The sequence below is a fragment of the Theobroma cacao genome, chromosome 2, assembly GCF_000208745.1.
Source record: "Theobroma cacao cultivar B97-61/B2 chromosome 2, Criollo_cocoa_genome_V2, whole genome shotgun sequence".
Lineage (NCBI taxonomy): Eukaryota > Viridiplantae > Streptophyta > Magnoliopsida > Malvales > Malvaceae > Theobroma > Theobroma cacao.
This window is the reverse complement of record NC_030851.1, coordinates 12,444,952-12,460,959: the sequence shown is the minus strand read 5'-3', so window position 1 is coordinate 12,460,959 and position 16,008 is coordinate 12,444,952. Positions and strand designations below refer to the sequence as shown.

Sequence of the window (16,008 nt, the reverse complement as noted above, 5' to 3'; positions counted from 1 at the left end):
CTTGTATACTTGAATACCTCGAAAAAATCATCAAAAGTCGGTAGTGTACCTAGTGGTACAACTAAGTTGATTTAAGCCTCAAACTAGTTCAAATAAAGATTTTAAGATGCAATTGAGAGTTATTGAATCTTAGAATGACTTAATATGGTGATTCAAAATTCGGGGATTGATTTGGAGTTCAATTGGAATTTTCATAACGTAGGGGTAAAATGGTCATTTTTCCACCCGAGGGCAAATTTGGGATGGTGGATAAATTTTTGATCAAGTTTGACTATTTGGAACATAATTTGAGCTTGAGAAGTGAAAAATTTTAATTCTGAATATTTTTCAAACATAAGGGCAAAAAGGTCATTTCACATGTCCACAAAGACATAATTAGAATTTTTGAAATTTTACACCACCTTGACACTTGTCAAATCCATGAAATTCATTTTATACTTTGGATAATTGAGAGATTTTATGTGGTGGAGAAGAAATGCTTAATTATTAAGTTTTATGTATAGACCAATCGTATGGTGACAAGTGTCAAGCTATAATATTATTATATTTTCCTTTATAAACACAACTAAAACTCTCCCATCTCATTTCTCTTGGCCGACCAAGGCAAGAACAAAAGGGAAAAAGCATAGAACAAACCCTAGAGAAGAAAATCAAGAGAAAATTCATTGGATTTCAAGGAATTAAGCAAGTAAAGGTAAAATTTCTTAATTCTAGCTTGTGATCTACTTTTCCTATGCATTCTTTTTCAATTACCATGGTTAAAATTCAAGATCTCATGAAGGATTCATGGCTGACCGAATTTAGGGAGAGAAGATTTGATGATTTATTTGGTTAGATTTCAAGGTATCTTAGTGTTTTTAGTTGTTTGGTGATGTTTAGCATGAAAAACAAGCAAGAAATTTCATGCCCTTCACCCACACTCCTTGGCTGAAATTTTCAAGAGAGAAATTGGATAATGGACTTTGATGAATTTCATGCTATTTAGGTGTTTTTAGTTGTTTTATGATGTAAGGTGTAAAAATCAAGCATGAAAATTACATGTTCTACACTAAACCTTCAATGGCCGAATTTTACAAGGAAGATATTGATGATGGATTTTTGTGATATTACATATTATTTAACTTGTAATTGATGACTTGGAGTGTTGGAAGTGGAATCAAGTTAATTGGAGTTGAATTGGATGTATTGGCCAATTAACCGGTGTATAGATCGAATTAGGCCAATACCATTTTATTTCGATAAATAATTGAAGCTACGTAGAACACCATATTTAGATAATAATATGAACATTTCGCATCCCATTTCATGCATTCATATAGAGCCTAAATTAGTTTTATAACGGTTTAGTACAAATATAGTAAATTGCTTGTTGTGCATTATGTTTAGGTGGTGAAACTTTCGATAAGGGTAAGGAGATTGTACCCGAAGATCAGGACTAAGAGTACTTCGACTCTCAATATTGTGAGTAACCTTATTATCGTCTTAATTATCTAAAGTAGTTTTTATTCGTTTTTGTGATTTTATAGAAAAATGAGTTTAAATGGTAAATCCTTATGTTTTATAAGTAAAATGTGATTAAATGAAATGAGTTTTATAAATCATTTTTAAATTGAATGATGATTTTAGAAATTGAGTAATTGGAGATTGTTTGATTGTGTTGTAAATTTATGGTTTGAATTGAATGGCTTATAGTGATATTGGCATGAATGGCTGAATTGGAAATTGTGTTGAAATTGTATGAACTGTTTGTTTTGCCTTAACAGGCTGGGTAGTAATATAATTGTCATGTCATGCTGTCGAAACTTTTAATGATTTGGTGGGATATTGATTAGTCACTGCAGTGGTGGGTTTTCGTGGACCAACCTATTAGAGAGGGGCACGGTAAACTCAGTTATATTTTGCCTCGGTACAAGAGGCACAGAGGGTATCTCCTGAGGTAAAGCTTTAGAGTTCACTACAGCAAAACCACCACGTGAGGGTGAACTCAGCCAACGCTAAGGAACTGCTATGCTATTAAACGTAAAAATGTGTTTTATGTGTATATGAACTTTTCTTTAACAGCCTTGGCGGACTCAATTGGATGCCCCGGCCAAGGTATCCCCGAGAATGAGTTTTGGCACGAGCCAAATTTTTAAGAAATTCATAAGCCATGTTGATTATTTGAGTGAAATGAAATTATTTTATTTAGTTGAAATGAGTTTGAAACGTTATGAATCATAGTACGATGAACTATTTTAAATTGTCTCTATTTACTCAACTTTAGATATTTTAGATAATGTTTGTTTACTCATTGGGTTTATAAAAACTCACCCCTTCTTTTTACCCATTTCAAGCTTAAGATAGTTTGTAGATAGCCGATTTTGTCGAGGATTGCTTTTGGATCTGCATTCTTAGAAATTGAAGGTCTACAGTCTTGCATATTTTCTGTTATATCGGGGCCCACATGTCATTGTAGAATATTTTGTATACCTGGCTGTGTGTGCCACTGTATGTACGAATTTATTTTGCTTTTATGCTGCAAAAATTATTTACGCAGAGTTCTATAAATATTGTTTTATAAGAAAATAGAATATTTTATTTAATATTTTTATTTAGTTTGATTAGCCATAATTTCATTATAAAGGGATGATTTAGATTACTAAAATTATTTTTAGATAAGAAATGTATATTTTTCGATCGTATGCTGTATTTTTACCAAGTTTCAAAATTTTTGGGTAAAAATGGCCAAAATACCCCTGTGTGGCCGAAATTATTTTTTTGTTTGTTTTGACTTAAAAATAGTTTATTTTCCCTTAAAACATGATATTTAGTAACTATTGCTCACAATGGAGATGTAAAATTGATGCGAGAGCCTTGTAAAGGTTTCGGTTGGCATTCAGGGTAATGAATGTCTATCGGGACATCGCGGCAGTTGTCACGAGTTCGAGGAGAGTACCAAGTCGTGACACAATCATACCTCTATTTATGTTCTTAGGCTTCTAATACACCACATAATTGACCTTGTCTTATTACTAATCTCTTTTGTTTCAACGATATCAAATAAGATTGCAAATCCTCCTAACGATACTATAACTTTGTTCTGTTGTTATGCCAACCTCAAATTCATTCACAATTTCCTCACTTGGTCTTAGAGTTTTCTTTATTTCTCAAAATTCATCTTTAATCCACTCAATATCCCTCTTAATTTAGCACATTGTAGATTATCTTAAATACTCCAAACTCGTAAATTACAACTCCAAGTGCATGCCCACATTTTGATAACCTTTATATATATATATATATATATATGTATATATATATTTCATGATCATAAAAACTACAATTTGCAAAACTAACTTTTTATCATACGCATGTTATCAGAACATTAATTTCAACATATGTATTTCACCCTTTTTTTGTGGTATGCCAAAATCGTCGTTTAGGCATATTTCACTACTAGCAATCATATTCCTTTACCATAACATTTAGTGCAAATTTGATTAGGCAATTGTCTCCAAATAACTCTTAAATACATAAATATCAAATAATACACCACCTAATATTAAGATATTGACTTTACTCATCGATCCTTAACCAATCACATCGATACAGTGAATAATTCACTTAATTACTGCATCTCGCCTTTACGGTCATAAGATGAAAGTTGCCTTAACTTCGGATGTAGAAACTCCCTCTTAGAGCATATCCAAAAATCATAATTGTGAAAGTTCAACACCATTCATATACGGGCATAACAAGCTTAATTATCATAGTGCACTTACCTCCGTGCACATAAGTATTGGGTTACACCTCCCACAAGGCTTAGATTTATAAATCTCAACTGAATCTTAACAATCGCTATTTATTCTAGTCAAAATATGCCCCTTATTACCATTATCGTATGTCTTCCTTTATATTAGCCTCAAATACAACCCATAGTCCCCTAATTCTCTTCTCATTGACAATCATGGGCTCAAGTTATAACTCTACCAAATGACTAAGTTATTTCGGACCTATTAGTCCTACTCCACTCTCCTCCATACTTCGTTGGAGGAATGCGTTATTATAGTAACTGTTCATTAGGAGCATTTGCTTTAAAATCCTTCCAACAATAGCTCGTGTCTCGGGTGGCATCTCAAACCCGAACAACGGCACCACTTATGATCGTTACATGACGATAGCAAAAGGGTAGGTTACTAGGAATAAGAGTTTATATAGCCTCTTGTCTATGACTTGTGCTGCATCCACAAACCATAAATAAGACTCTATATTAACTCTGACAACTCCGCTGACTGACACAAGAATTTTTAGGACTCGACTAAACCTAAGGCTCTTATACCACCTTTGCAACGACCCAACCTCGGTCGCTACCTGCTTTCGAGACCTCCGAGAGATCTTACAAAGTCCCGAACAAGCCTCTATGAAATTCTCGAGACATTTATTAAAAATGCTTTCACGTGCATAAACGATTAATAATAATAGTCGTACTACTGATATTTCTTTTTAAATTATAACAATTAAATGTCAACCACCAAGTTCTTAACAATACATATCCATGAATTACAATAATTCACAACATCTAAAAATCTTATGTAACTTAACCCTAGACAGCGGAGCAACTCGGAGCAGGTTAAGAGATGCCTTTACCTATTCTCAGTAGATTGAACATGCCTATGAGTACACGCTAGGCTGATCCCTGCCTGAAAAAGGGAAAATAAAAGGGGTGTGAGTCTCGTAGACTCAGTGATCATCATCGACCCCATGAGCAAGCGAGGAGGGGAAACAAACATAAAAGTGGAATGTCTATAAACTTGAGTAAGCGTAGAAAATACATTCCATAAAACCAAGAGATTTGTTTTTATACCTTGCAATTCTTAAAAATAATAATTCCCAAGTAAACATGTATGAAGACAATTGTATTTAAGATACTAGAAAATCTTTCAACCCCGACATCCAGTCAACATTAAATTCAATGGCAAGTGAAAAATGAAAATTCTTAAATATAAAAAAAAAAGTGAATTAATTGATCACCAATGAATAGATAAATTTCAATTACCATTAAATAAATAAAAATTTTCAAGTATTAATGCCATTTATAGTAAAATAAAAATCCACAAGGGAACATCATCCTCGGGTAAGTTTAATATAGCCCTTAGGCTTACTCTCTCAGACATCATCACCTACTCGTGGGAACTGCCCACGCCACCATATGAATCGGGGCTTCAGGTCCCCCTTTACCTACTTGTGGGAACTACCCACGCCACCATACATAAATCGGGACTTCAGGTCCCCCTTTACCTACTCGTGGGAACTACCCATGCCATCATACATAAATCGGGCTTCAAGTCTCCCTTTACCTACTCATAGGAACTACCCACGCCACCCAATATGAATCGGGGCTTCAAGTCCCCCTTTACCTACTCGTGGGAACTACCCACGCCACCCAATATGAATCGGAGCTTCAGGTCCCCCTTTTTAAATCAAATATCAATCACGTTCAAATAAAAATCATTGCCCTTTTAATGCATTTGCAAAACATAATAGTTTGTAAACAATATAATCATAAATCAATGTTGTGTATATTGTATCTCAAAGCATGGTATATTTACCAAATCAGCATGCTAAGTGAAATAGATAATTTATCCTCAAATTTCATGAATTAATACAAAAGGCCATTGGCCTCAACATCACACAAACTTGCAAAGTATGATTTTGAAGTGAAAAGCCAATCAAAGGTTTGTTTTCCCGTATTTAAAAGCATATAGATATATATATTTATATATATTATAAAAAAATGGATTTAAAATCTTTGTCACAAACACAAACAACCTAAAGCTTTCTACCAACTCATGCCGTCCATAATTTCGTCAACTATCAAATGTAACATATATGATATATTATTGGAAAATAATTTTAAAATCTAGCACCCACTCACCTTAAAATAGCGGGACGCTACATCACTATTTTTACTTGTCAATGGTTCGTTATTTCCTTCAGCTTGCCACCACAGCGCACCATCTTTACTTCTTACTCTTAAATATTGATACCCACTTAATATATATATATATTTATTTATATTTATATTTTTTTTCCTTTTTTCTCTTTTTTTTCTCTCTTTTTTTTCCCTCGACACGCTGCTGCTCCTTTTCTCTTTCTTCTTCTTTTTCTTCTTTCTTTTTTCTTCTTCCTTTTTCTTTTTATTTTTTCTTCTTCTTCTCCTCGACATGTCGCTGCTCTTTTTCTCTTTCTTCTTTCTTTTTTTCTTTCTTCTTTTTCTCTTCGGCACCGCTGCTGCTCCCTTTTTCTTTCTTCTTCTCTTTCTCTTTCTTTTTCTTCTCCTTGAGATGTTGCTCCCCCTCTCTCTTTTTTTTATTTTTTTTCTCTTCTTTCTCTCCCTTGGGCCCTCTACTCTCTTCTTTCTCTTCCCTCTTCTCTTTCTTTTTTGTCTTTTCTCCCTTTTTGGCAATTTGACTTTTTTTCTTCTCTATCCTTTTTTCCTTCTCTTTTTGGCCAGTACCCCACTTACTTCTTCTTCCTTTTTTTTCTTTTTTATGAGTGAGGCGTCACAGTCTGATTCTCAAAAGCTAATGAGAGTTTGAATTTTCTTTTTTTTTTTGGGTCTTTGATTTTGTGGGGAATGGATTTTCTACGTAGATGAAGGGGTTTTAAGAGAGAGTTTAATAATCGGTTATCTCATGTTTTGGTAAGTGGTTTCCTATACCAGCTGCTCAGTATTTTTTTTTTTAAAGATTTTCCCATGCGATAATTTTTTACTGGCAGAGGTGCTCTAATCGATTAGCCTATGTCTTAACTGACTACTGTGTCCTTGACTTAAGGCTTTTCAAGGTATCAAACTTTTATTAATTGATTAGAGAAACCTTTAACTGATTAAAAGTTTAATGACTTAGCTTAGCCAACTTAAGATAGAGATGTTTTAATTGATTAAAGGGGGTCCTAACTGATTAATATGAACTTCATTTCCTTTCTAATGTCCCTTTAACTAATCAAAACATTTCCTAATTAATTACATCAAGGAATGAATACAATCATCATGAAACATATCATCAAAAACATGATCAATTTAGCTCAGTCACATTTCATTAATATCTAGCATTCCTAGTTCTCTTCTAATTCTACAAAATTGATCTTCATTCAATGGTTTTGTGAAAATATCAGTTAATTGATGCAAGGTGTCCACAAAATCTATTTTAATATCTTCGTTAAGCACATGATCTCTAATGAAGTGATGTTTAATTTCTATGTGTTTAGTTTTAAAATGTTGAATAGGATTTTTTTAGATATTTATGGCATTCATGTTGTTTACTACCTAGTGAAATTTATTTAGCTTCAACAACATGATTGAAATCTTGCATGTAGGCATAGATTAAATAATATATTAGGTCTACTTTCTGTTAAATAAAGTAGTGAACCAACCATACCTATATAAAGTTTTTGATCCACATTCTTTTCCTTTTTCATCTCTATCAAATTTTGTAGAATGATGCGTAGGTGTTTCAATTGACTTTAGATTCAACACAGCAAACTTCTTCAGCATTTTCTAAATGCATTTTGCTTGGTTGATGAAAATCTCATCCTCACATTACTTGATTTGTAGACCAAGGAAGAAATTTAATTCTCCCATCATAATCATTTCAAACTCACCTTGCATTTTCTTAGCAAAATTCTCACGAAATTTTTCATTAGTAGTACCAAAGACTATATCATCCACATATATTTGAATAACAAGTAAATCATTTTTTCTTTTCTTAATAAAGAGTATAATATCTACACTCCCCTTAGAAAATCCTTTTTCAATCAAAATTTTTGAAAGCTTTTCATACCAAGCTCTAGAAGCTTGCTTCAATCCATGTAATGCTTTGTATAATTTATAAACATGATCAATATTTTCAAAATCTTCAAAATCGAGGGTTGTTTCACATATACTTATTTTGAATTAAACCATTTATAAAATGCATTTTTAACAACCAGTTGGAACAATTTGATATTCATATAACGTGCATATGCAAGCAAGAGTCTAGTTGCATCTAATCTAGCTACGAAAGCAAAAGTTTTATCATAATCAATACCTTTCTCTTAATTGTAACCTTAAGCGACTAACCTTACTTTGTTTCATACCGTATTACCTAACTTATCCGATTTGTTCCCAAATACCCACTTGGTACCAATAGTAGGATGGTTGGTTGGCCTTGGAACTAATGTTCAAACCTTGTTCCTTTCAAAGTGGCTTAGTTCTTCATGTAATGCAATCATCCAACTTTCTTCCTTTTCATCTTCCTTAAAGTCCTTGGGTTTTACTTGTGAAATGAATGCTACATATTCACAAGCTTCCCTTAATCCTCTTTTAGTTTTTACACCTTCCGATGGATCTCCAATGATTTACTCTAGAGGATGATTTTTTAAAAATTTTCAACTTCTAGGAAAATCATTATGTTAATTTTATGTTCTTTCTAAGTCCTTTAATGGTGGTTCTTCTATGTTCACCAAGCTCATTCTTTTCATTCTCTTCTTAATTTCATCTGCATCATCACCATCGAGAACTACCTTTCTTGGTATGGCATTAGTCTCATAAAAAAACATGAAAAACTCTTTTATAACTAAAGATCTTTTGTTAAACACTCTATACACTTTAGAATTTAGTCCATAATCTAAGAAAAGATATTCATCTCTCTTAACATCAAATTTTTCCAATGTGTGTTTTTCATTATTTAAAACAAAACATTTGCATACAAATCTCCTTAAGTGTGAGATGTTCGATTTTCTTCCTTTGTAAGGCTCATAAGGAGTTTTTTGAAATCATAAGCCTAGTGGAAACTTTAAAAAAATAGGAGTCTGTATTTACAACTTCAACTCAAAAGTATTTTGACAAATTGTTTTCACAAGGCAATGTTCTTGTCATTTCTTTCAAAGTCCTATTTTTTTCTCTACAACTCTATTATGTTGTGGAGTTCTAAAGGCTGAAAAATTGTGATCAAAACAATTTTTATTGCTAAATATTTTAAAATAACAATTTTCAAAGTCATCACCCTGGTCACTTCTAAGGCTAACAATGGAAATCCCTTTCTTATTTTGCACTTTCTTATAATGTTTAACCAAAGCATGCAATGCACAATCTTCGTAAGCAAGGAAATACAACCAAGTATACCTAGAGTAATCATCAACAATAACAAAACCATATGACTTGCCCCCATGCTAGTAACATCAATAGATCCAAACAAGCCAATGTGCAATAATTCAAGTAGTCTAAAAGTTGAAATCACTTTCTTTCATTTAAAAGAACTTTTTACTTGTTTTCCAAATTGAAATGCAACACGAATTTTATTATTTAAAAAAAAAACTTTGAAAGTTCAATAACCACATCTTTTCTTAAAATCTTTGAAAATGTGTCCATGCTATCATGTCCTAGTTTTCTATGCCACAACCAACTATCACACACATCATTGGCCACAAGACAAGACTCATTTTGAATATTAATTTCATCAAGAAAAATCACTTAAACATTTTCAAATCCTATGCTAATGAATACAACTTTGTTAGTGTCAATGTCAATCACATGGCATACATGACAATCAAAGAAAATTCTAAATCCTTTATCACTACGTTGACTAATGCTTAACAAGTTATGATTTAGACTTTCAACAAATAAAACATGCTTGATTATAGTTTGAGAAGTGTTACCAATGGTTCTAATTCCTTGAGTGATACCTTTGGAGTTGCAATCAAAAGAGACACTATCGTTTTTTTTTTATCAAGCTTGACAAACAAATATTCAATTCTAGTCATGTGCCTTGAGCAGCCACAATCCAAGTACCAAGGCTACTTTTCTTTTGGTTAAACTTTCAAACATTGTTCCTATCACAGCCCACTAAGCCCAAGCAAGCCTTTTTATGCAAACCCGATCATCATTCCCAACCATCATTTCTAAAACCACATATTGAAATTATGAACTAAAAATATTTCAATAATATTCTATAGTGACCCAAAACTCACAATTTTATTATATCAAAATAATGTCACTCATTTGCCAACTCATAGTGGCATCGGTAATCAAATATACATAATTGACTTATAATATGGATCCTAGCGGATTACATTACATATACGCGTTCACAGGTAACAGACCCTTGATTGTCAGTGGAGTGACCATGGGTGAAGGTACAGCTACTAAGATGCCATAGTACCTACCAAGAAGGCAAGCATATGTGGACAACTCAATCTAGGTCCCAACTACCTCCAAATCTGAAAACGTGAAGTTTAAAAACGTGAGTATAAAACTCAGTGAGTGAACATAAGAAGGAAACAAACAATCGATAGAAGGAATTTGGAAATCATGATGCACTTGTTTCAAAAGCAATGCAATTGATTTAATTTCTTACTAAAAACCCCTCATTTCAAACTTTTATCAATAACCTCATAGTGTTGCAAAAACCCATGATCAATCCATGAAGTTAAATGGGTGAAAAATATGTCAAAATCAAGCAAGGTAGCAAGCATGGCAGCAAGTTTCTCACTGTAGTGAGAAACAGTCTTAGTTTGCATATGTTTTATTTTTTCTATCATATCTCCCACTACAGAAGTCCAATTGACCTGATTTTTAGACCATTAGAAAGCTAAGAAGAAGGAATAAAACTTTTATGTTTACCATTTTTTCTAGTTAGGAAGGGAAGGTGGTCAAAATCTTCATCGAATTGAAAGTACTGCACCAAAACCTGAGAGTTTCTCGTTGCAGCGAGAATTAGGCCAATGTGACCCCCAAAACCCCAGAGTTTCTCGCTGCAGCGAAAATGAATCTTGTTGCAGTGAAAAATAGAGCATTTTAAGTGAAATGGGTCTTGTTACATCAAAAGCCATTTTATTTTTCAAATGAAAAGCAATTTGGGAGCAATTAACAATACCAACACACAACATAATCACAATTATTTTCATAAACTTTCTATAACATATATATGTTTGTATATACATACATCATCATGCATACCATCCCACCACACTCAACTCAATGCAATAGCATTATCATGTGTGCACTCCCTACTCACACACTTCAACATCATCACAGAACATTATTCATTAATACAAAACATATATTCATATATATACCTGCCAACATAATATAAAAGCACATGGATTCATCCTTTTACACATTTAACATTTTTCACAGCATCAAAACATTTTATCAAGGGCTTGTTCCCTGGCACACATTTTTAAAGAAAAGTTGGATAAAATCATTCAAATACATTACATTTCCCAAAGAAATTTTGAAATGCAAGTTCACTCACCAGTCTTATTGATTCTTTTGCTTGACTCTAACCTCAAATAATACTTCAAATGGACATGTGAGGCCTTGTTGGAACCTATACACACACAACATCACAACCAACCCAAATTGGCATTAATAAAATCCAAAAGCTCTTTCCTAATCAAGTTCCACTAGTTATTCCTAACTAGCTTCCAATTACCATTAAATGGCTAGTTATTCACACTACTCTAGTCACCCTAAGAGTGAATAAACAACCTCAATGATAAAACACTCACAAACCCCATTGTTAGCCATTATCAACAACTAAAGAAATTTAACCTTAACTTATACTCACCTTGATGGTCTTCGTAGTTGAATTCTCTTTCAAAATTCTTCAAGCTAACAAGGGAAATCACTCTCTCTCTCTCTCTACATGTCCAGCTAGTGAGAGGAAGATAGAAGTAAGACTTTTAAGGGTTTTAAGGTGAGAGGGTGAAAGAGCACAAAAGGTTCTATGAAAAAGTGCTTAAAAGCATGAAATTGAAGCTAGAGAGAAAAAGTTATGGAAGCTTTAAGGGAGGCTCCCATGGAGATGAAGAAACATGATAGAGGAAAGGAAGAAGAAATGGCTAGAAGCTGCTGAAAATTGCTGGAGCTTTAGATATTTATATCTAAAGTTTATCCATTTCTCACTTAAATTACCAAAATGCCCTTAACATGGTGACTTTGTCTTCCTCTCATCCTTTGTGTAACCTTTTACTCTTTTGACACTAGGACAAGGTCCATAATAGTTTAGAAATACTCGGGTTCACAAAAACATAAAAATTTAGACCCGAGATGCAAAATGACCATTTTCCCCTACCGTGAAAATTATCATTATTTTTATCTTCTTCATTTATTTACCATCATAAACATCATTTATTCATTCCTTAGGCCTATTTAGACCTTAATAGCATCAACCAAAAAAACCCACTCGTAGGAGCTCACCAAGAGAAATTACGAAATTACCCCTAGTCCGCATTATCGCGTCTACTTCTAGTTATGTGTCTATGGAGATCGAGATTTCACAAGTTCACTTCTGAATTACCCTTTTTAACTCGGTAATTAACCTCAATTGGCATCCGTAAACTTTATTAGCCACTGTATCAAAATACGAGGTACTACAGTTCCTTTTGCTCTTACTCAACCGACAAAACAAGTTTTTATTTCTTTTTCAAAAGTACCCATACTTTGCTGGATCCTTAAGAGTTAGTTAATACATGAGAACTTTTGGGTACCCAAAGCAATTTGGTTTTGGAAGGGTTATATCCATCATGGTAGCAATCATAAGATAAATGACCTTTTTTGCCACACACATAGCAATAACCTAAAAATGCATTGAGTTTCTTGCTAAAATTTGCATTTCTTTTTGGTTATTCTTTAATTTTCATTTTTAGTTTTGAAATTCTCTTTGTAATTCAAAATTTTTGCTTTCTAATTCCAACTTCATAAGTTCAAAGTTTGTTTTGGAGTGCTCAAGTTCTATTTGAAAAATATTTCTTTGATCAACAATAAAATTAAAATCATGCTTGATTTTTCCCAATTCATCATCTAATGCCACAACTTTCTTTCTCATAGCTTTATATTTCAATGTAAGTTTTTCAAATTCAGCATATACACAATCATATTTATCTTGGAGTTCATCATATGAAATATCACAAGAATTAGATGTTATCTCAAATTTTTCTTTTTTTGCCATTAAGCAAAAATTTGTTCTTTCTTCCATTTTTTCGTTTCTTTCCTCTGAACTTGAGGAGTCACTATCAGACCAATTTACTACCACCATTACTCTTTTTTTTCCTTTTTCTTTTTCCTTCAGCTTAAGTTCATGTGTGAGAAGAGAGCCATAGATTTTATCAAAAGTGATGGTATTTAAATCTTTAGCTTCATGGATGGTAGTGACTTTAGGCTTCCAACCTTTTGGAAGGCATCTAAGCAATCTCTTGACTAACTCATGTTCAGGGATAGATTTGTCAAGTGGATTAAGCTTGTTTGTAATATTGGTAAACCTACCAAACATGCTAAAGATATTTTCACCCAATTCCATTTTAAACATTTTATAGTTATGGGTGAGTAAAGCAATTTTGGACTCCTTAACTTTAGAAGTCCCTTTATGGATGACTTTAAGTTTTCCCTAAATCTCTTTGGCTGTGGTACAACCAAAGATCTTATTGAACTCAATGGAAGTCAACACACAATGGAAAGTGTTGATAGCTATGAAATTAATTTGAACTTTTTTAACTTCAGCTTTAAACTGCTCTGCCCTTGGTTTGGGAATTTTTCGTCCCGTGACAAAGCTAGGTGATGTGGGAATAAAGGGTCGTTCCGTAATCACATCCCACATCTCATAATCAAGAGCTCTAATGTATATAGACAGCTTAATGCTCTAATAGGCATAATTTGATCCATTAAATAGAGGAGGCCTATTTGTGGATTAACCCTCAGTAACAGCAAACTTTTGTAAAGCCATGTGAATCTTCCCTAAGGATGTTAAGCCTTAATCTTGAGAGTTTGACGCTAATACCACTTGTTGGTCTCGCTAGAGTGCTAGAAGAGAGATGAATAGTATTAAAAATTTGTTTAGCCCTTTAGAACTTATAGAGCTCTTAATCAAGTAAATGAAGGGAAGGACTAGAACTTGATAAAATTACAAGACACCAAGTAAGGAAGGGTAAAAAGAAGTGGACAATGCAAGAGTATTTAAAATGGTTAAGTCCCTTTGACTTAAATCCACTACCTTAATCTTCCAATCAAGGATTTTCAACCTAACTTCACTATACCAATCGAATTAACAACTTTCACCAAGCTTTTACAAGGTGGGCTTCTAACCCAAGCTCTAATCCCTTACAACAAGCTTTAGAATACTTCTCACATTCTAATTTTTTAAGAAAGAGATGAAAAAAAGTACAACTAATTACTTTTACAGATCTAAAAAGATTACAATCAAGCCCAAAAACTTTTTCAAGGATAAGAATGAAGAACAAGTGTTTTAGGTGAAGGTACTTTAGCTTTTCCACTCAAAATGGCTCTTTAGTGCTCCAATCTACCTTCTTTGACTGTTGGAGCTTTAATTTATATTGAGAAGATAGATTTTACTGTTCAAGATAGATTTTAGCTATTAGAAACAACTCTGATGTCATTCTAGCCGTTATCTTGTCCTCTAGTGTTTAAATTTAAAAGGGTAAACAAAGTTCGACTTTCTGGTTACAGGCAGCTCTAACTGATTACAGCTTCTCTGCCTTGCATTGTCTTATTACTATGTGTTTTGCATTAACTAATTGCATGAGGCTCTAACCGATTACAGCTTCTCTATCATGTACTGTCTTGTTGCTATATGCTCTTCGTTAACCAATTACATGAGGCTCTAACCAATTAAGAGATCTCTGTCTTCAAGCCTCTCTACTTCAGCAAACTTTCTCTAATTGGTTAACTCTCCCTTTAACTGATTGAAGCTTCACTTCCTTCAATCTTAACCGATTAACGTAGGCTCTAATCAATTAAAAATTCTTTGAATTTGTACTTCTTCATTTTGACTCCTTTAAACAGTCAACTTTACTTTGAAATCGAATTTCGATGCTTGAAGGATCTATAAGTGTTGTGCTCTAATCAATTATCCCCATGCTTTAACCGATTAGCACGTCTCTATTTTCCTTTGTCTAGAACCTTCCTAATCAGTTAAGCCTAGTGCTAACTGAATAAGAATTTTTTTGTTTTACTTTAACTTGTTACACAGTCATGCCTTAACTGATTAAGGCTTCTTATTAATCAGTTATAAAAGTTATGTCTTTACTAACTCATTTCATCTTTCTCACTCTAACTGATTAACTTATCATTTACATGATCTTTTCTTTAAACATTAATTTTATTGAGGGGATTAGCTTTATTTTGCACACTTAAATAGTGAAGTTAGACATTAATGAATGAGAAATATTTTGTTATCATAAAAAACATATAGAGTTAGTTGTAAATAAAAAAGAAAAAAAAACTCTTGCATTTTGTCATTTTGAATATGCTCATTCTTGTTTTCATATTTTGTGCTCTTTTTTCTTTTTTTGAGAATATGCCTTACCTCTTCTGCTAATGTAATGGGTCTAAAGGCAAGCTTCAAAACAAAACACTTTAAAAAGCACATTGAAGACGCCAAAAATAAAACTATCAGTACATATGATGATAATAAAACTTGAAGGAAAAGCGTATGGTTTTTTCCTTTTAATTGTTTGGTATAAAATGGAAAGTATAAAATATCTACAATTGATCACTCCAACATTGTGAAATGCATAATCACTTAAATGAATCATAGTTTTTTTTATATAATTAATAATAATTTGTTTATGTACTTGTAGAGGGATTGGAATTTGGGATTGGGAGAAATAAAATGGTGCATGCAAGATGTCTTTCAATTCATTTTGAGAAAAGTCAATTGTTTTGTTATTTCTTGTTGGTAATATAACTCAAGTGCAAAGTAAATGTGTTCTTGGCTACAACTCTACCATATAATGTTTTAAAAATCCAATAAAATTTTTCTTTCTTACCATTTTTAGAAACATGATGAATCAAATTACAACCTCAAAGAACCATTAGAGTACATGCTTTTTTTTTTAGTCTTTTTTTTTTTTTTTGTAGGGTTTCAACAATTGCCACCAACGCTGTTGGTAGCCCTCGAAGCCAAGATCTCAAGGAAGACAACAAGTGCATCTAGCCATCAAGATCAAGGGTTGGGATCATTAGAGTATATT

General features: G+C 32.9%; 1 long non-coding RNA gene across 1 annotated transcript; it reads left to right on the top strand.

Annotated features, from left to right (window-relative positions):
• Window positions 655-1,997, top strand: LOC108660828. The gene is made up of 3 exons (XR_001926521.1): window positions 655-694; window positions 1,387-1,461; window positions 1,833-1,997. It is a non-coding gene; the product is annotated as an uncharacterized LOC108660828 (long non-coding RNA).